This window comes from Penaeus vannamei, chromosome 35 (assembly GCF_042767895.1).
Source record: "Penaeus vannamei isolate JL-2024 chromosome 35, ASM4276789v1, whole genome shotgun sequence".
Lineage (NCBI taxonomy): Eukaryota > Metazoa > Arthropoda > Malacostraca > Decapoda > Penaeidae > Penaeus > Penaeus vannamei.
Genome location: NC_091583.1, coordinates 21796137 through 21801556, shown reverse-complemented (window position 1 = coordinate 21801556; position 5420 = coordinate 21796137).

Genomic DNA, 5420 nt, shown 5'->3' with positions numbered 1-5420 from the left:
TATTATTATTATTATTGTTCTTTTTTCTTGTACGAGAACCCAAGCGCAGGTAGGATTTGTGTCATTGATCAATTCTCATGATGTTTGTCTAATTCTATTTCCAAGGGAATTTATGTGATGTTTACTTTGAGATTATCTTTGATGTTTCAGTCATTATTATTGTAAGACAAAAAATAGGTGACAAAGCGACTTGCATAGCCTTTCTTGTAATTATGACACTTGTATTTTCCTATTTACCTATACTGTAGTGGGTTTGTGTCTGTGTTTCACATCTGACTGCCTTTTAACATGTGTATAATACTGGATTAAAATTGCTTTACTGATAACAAAGGATAGGTTTAGTTTTTGCTTAAGAGTGTACATGTATAAACATGAACATATGGGCAAATAACCAATGGGTGCACAAAGAATGCTTATGAATTTCGCACAAAAAAGTATGTAAATCATGATACAAATATAATTGCGATTTTTTATCACACTACTAAACCCATAATATTTTACATACACCCTTACACGTCGCTCCTCAAACCACGCACAAAACACCCAACATACACACATTTCCCGCTCACTCACTCACATGGTCATTTTCACGATGTCACCCTACTGCATAACCAGATGTTCGAATACATTAACTATTAACTATGGTTCACCTTCCCCCCTCAAACAAAAAACACGACAGCACCTCTGATTAAGCAATGTTCATAGTGTACCTGAAAGATCTACTGTGGCGCCCAGTCAATAAGTAAGCGAGATGTGAATGAAAGAAACAAAAGAAGTTAGAGAAAACAACATCAACGATAAACAATAAGCAAAGAAGAGATAATTTTGAAAGGAAACATTCGCGGCAAAAAGGCCTCCTCCCCAGACAGATAAATTTCAACCAATCTTCATCCGACTCGACCAAGGCTCTTGTCTCTGCGGGAGTTGGTGGATCGTGTTCCAGAAGTTCAGTTTCGGATCGTCGGCTGGAACTCCCGGTTGTGTAACCTCAGTATTATGTCTAAAAAAAACAAAACAAAAAAGCTGTGTATAGGAAAGTCGAGACTTCCACCCCCTTTCTTCTCTGAGTCTTTCGATGTTATGAATTAATGAAGTTTATCATTGTTGTACTTGACTTTTGTAATCTACTGACCCCGCTGAGTGGTACATGCTTGCCTCAAGACGTTTGATATAGATATATTAATGTTGAGATGTGTACGCCTATGTTACTGTACACCTATGTTCGTCAGTCTGTGTATTTCTGTATTGTGCACACACAGTCGCTTGTTGCTCGCTGCACTTCGAGAGGATGCGCAACGTGTTCTGTTCCGCTTTAAGCTGGACGTCCTCGCGCAGTTCGTTCGTGCGTTTGTCTCGCCCAGCAGGTCTCCCGGAGGTGCGCGTCCCTCTCGAAGTGCGCCGGATGAATGGCAAGCATGTGTGAGTAGTCTTGTACACAAGATGGGAATGTCCTCTTTCTTTGTTGTGTACACAGTTGCTACAAGTTCCATTCTAAAGATTGTACAATTTCCCTTGTTATTGTGTGTTATCTGTTCTAGATATTTCCTATTTTGAAACTCTTTGCAATAAATATTCTATCTTTCTGATGAATGTGTTTGAAAATGCCCTTCGTTTCAACCATAAATCTTAGCCATATACTTGGTCTAAATAACGATTCATTCTTATATGCCATTTCAAATAACGCGACAGTGATTAAAACAGTGAAGTGTGACACGAGACACATTGAAATATAATAATGCCAGAGGGTAAAAACAATAAATGAATGTATTAACACATTTCATATTATTCTTTTTCTAAAAGCAGATTTCAGAATTGACTGGTTAACGGAATTTAAACTGTCAGTTACAACCCTTACGCATGTCTACTTGACTGGTGGCTCAGTATATGTATATGTATGTTTATATATATATATATATATATATATATATATATATATATATATATATATATATATGTGTGTGTGTGTGTGTGTGTGTGTGTGTGTGTGTGTGTGTATACATACACACACACACACACACACATACACACACACACACACACACACACACACACACACACACACATATATATATATATATATATATATATATATATATATATATATATATATATATATATACATACATACATATATATACGTATATATATAGCGTGTGTATACACACACACACACACACATGTATATATATACACTGCGAGTGTGCGTGTATATGTACATATACACATGCACTTATATATATATACATATGTATATATATGTATATATATATATATATATATATATATATATATATATATATATATATATATATATATACTTATATGTGTGTGTGTGTGTGTGTGTGTGTTTGCGTTTGTGCGTATACATAGAGCGATTACTGTGGAAGGATATTTTGTACAGGAAATGACTATAGTATTCCCGAGAGGGCCAAGTTTTTAGCTTATCTTAGTGTCTCCTTTGGGGAACCCTCCATTTTCAATTCCTTTCATTACGGGGTGTTCGGTTCACTTATCTTTACTGTTTTAGGTTGAATCCTTTTTAGTTAATAAATCAAATAATCAGTAAGATCTTTTGTGCTTAACTTTCCGTCTAATACTATTTAGACTGCTTAATTTTATCATCATTGAAGTTCCAATAATGTAAACTGTTAGAATCAGCTGATTTTTGCGAGCAAGGTTGGCTGGCGGGGACGTGGGAAGTGACTCACTGAGTGTATGTATCCTGTGGGTATTGTTGGGCAAGAAACGCAACCCGGAGCTTCTATGTGTATTTACGGTTACTTTGTTCAGCCTCACACGAATGTTGCAGGTTAATGTATTATGCATTACTACAAGTTCTCCGATTCAAACCTGGTCCCAACGAGGATTTTCTCCCACTACTTATTCCAACGCTGTCCTGCGTTTCGCTCCCCTCCCTTTTCCCAAATACACCAATTTCCATCATTTCCCCGGTGCCTGCCCCTCCTCCCTACCTTACCTATCGCGTCAGGCAATCTAAATGTTTCAACATCTTTTACCACATTCTATCCTACACGCACCGCCTCCTCTATTCTTCGGACATCTGTCTCCCTTTCTCACATAAAAAAAACTTGGTTTCTCAGACCTCTCCAGCCCAACTCCCTTCCAGAAACACTTGAAGACATCCAAACATCATAAACATGACCCAAGACAACACTTCTCTTTCTTAACCACCTTCCAATCTCTGTTCCGATTCCTTCTACAGTCAGAGTAACTGCCGACATCCATCCTCTTCCTCCCCAAGTTCCCTCTACCCTCTCCCAATAACACCCAGCCCTCCCCTTCTCCATATGTGCCATCCCCTCTTCTTTCCTCATTATTTCCGCTGCTACCTAGATGTTCATGTGACTCCCTTTTTGTCAAAACAGATCCTTCTCCTTCTGACGTTCTTCGGATACTTCGTCTCCTTTCCCTGCTCACCTGTCTCATTACCCGGGTTCTACTACTCCATTTCTACCATTATTACCCATTGATGTTTTTCACAATGGCTCTTTTGCATTGTTTCTCTTCCTTCCTCAAACAAATATGCTCTTCATTTGATATAATGGTCCTTCACTCTTAACCTCCTCCTCCCATCCCCTTTTACTAATCCCCGCCTTACTCCATTTGCTGCCCCTCTACCATTTTTACCACTATACTATCTCACGGAGCTCTACAACCTTTGGCATCGAACATATTTTAATTTAATCATCAGCTTATGTTGACCCTTTACCATGGTGCTGTACGACCTCAGATCTCTATCACATTTAGTTGTTTAAACATTAACCATTTATCTTTTTTCCTCTTATCTTTTTTATTTTTAATCTTTTGTTTTTTCTTTTTTTCTTTTTTCTTTTTCTCTTTTGCACTATTTCTTTTCTTGTTTCCTACCTCTTTATATATTCCTTTCCCTCTCCCTTCCCCTTCCCGAATAGGTATTTGGTATTGTGTCTACATCTTGTAATCTACTGGTCCTTAGTGGTTGAAACTGCTGAAAAAGAGTTAACAATTAGAATAAAATACTTTAGATGTCAAAGGTTAGAGAGCGTTTATAGGATATAATAGGGAAGAAGATAAAGAGCGGAGATTAGTAAAAGAGGAAAGGGTTAAGGGCATAGGGCTACAGGATGACATAGAGTGTATTTGTGGCTGGGGAAGTAGTAGGAACATTGTTTAAGGAAAACTGGCAAAAGACCCATTATGGTAGAGACAGATGTTGGAGAAGTAGGAGGAGAAGAATCCGGGGAATGAGATAAGGGGATTGGGGAAGGTGGTGAAGTATCAGGAAGGGAGGGGTTTAGAGAAGGACACTGTTGTGACAGAAGGGAGTCACGTGAGCATCCAGGTGGGAGCGATAAGGATAATGAGGAACGAAGAGGGAATGGTACACATGGAGAAGGAGAGGATGGGATGTGTTGGGAGAAGGGGGGAAGAAGGGGGGTAGGGGGGACTTTAGGAGGAGGAAGATGGATATCGGCAAATACTTTAATGTAGAAGGGATAGGAACAGAAGAATGAAGGGTTGATGAGGAAGCGGAGTGTTCCATTGGGTCATGTGGAGGAAGTTTTGGACATCTTCAAGGCTTTTTTGGAGGGGAGTTGGGTGAGGTCTGAGAAATAAAGGTTCCTTTGTGTGGAGAAGAGGGGATAGATGTCCGAGGAGCAGAGGGAGGTATAGGAGAGGATGTGGTAAGAGGAGTGGAATGCTTGCCTAGTGGGACAGGCAAAGTGAGAAGGAGGAAGGGTAGGCATCGGGGAAGTGGCAGAGATTGAGTATCTGGATTTAGACTGGAAAAGGAATTTGACTGGGTCAGAGGGGGTAGAGGTTGATGGTTCGGGGATGAGGGAAGAGATATTTGGGGAGATGCTGAGACATCTTAAGATCAAGGAGGAGCAGAGCGAAGGACAATTTTGGAATAGGGAGAGGGAGAAAAACCTGGTCGGCGTGCTTCCTGTCTAGAGTGAGGCCTAGTTTGAATCTGAGCTTATAGACAAGGCAGCTCTTATAACATACATTATGGGAGCCACCACATTTGGCACTCGTCAGTGCCTGAGTAGAGCAATTTGATCGGTCATGACCAGGTTAGCGGGCTGTAGAGGGACAGTGTTTGGCTGGGTGATCATAACGCCAACATTTCTGACACTGACGAGGAAGAAGTCGATATTGCCGGACAGGGCAAGGCACTCCACCAATATGATCTTCATGTTGGAACTTCATGTTGGAAGTCATATCTACGGAAGCTAATGTTGGTGTAGGACTTAAGCTGGCCCCTGGGAGGAATAGCGCAGAACTGTACTGATACTGCATCATAATCAACAAGGCAGGCAAGTAGGTCGTTTTCACAGTCTGACCATTTTTTGTCGTAGATAGGACAATGTCGAGGAGACGGAAACAGTTCTTGGTACAAGTATTAGAGAGGAGCG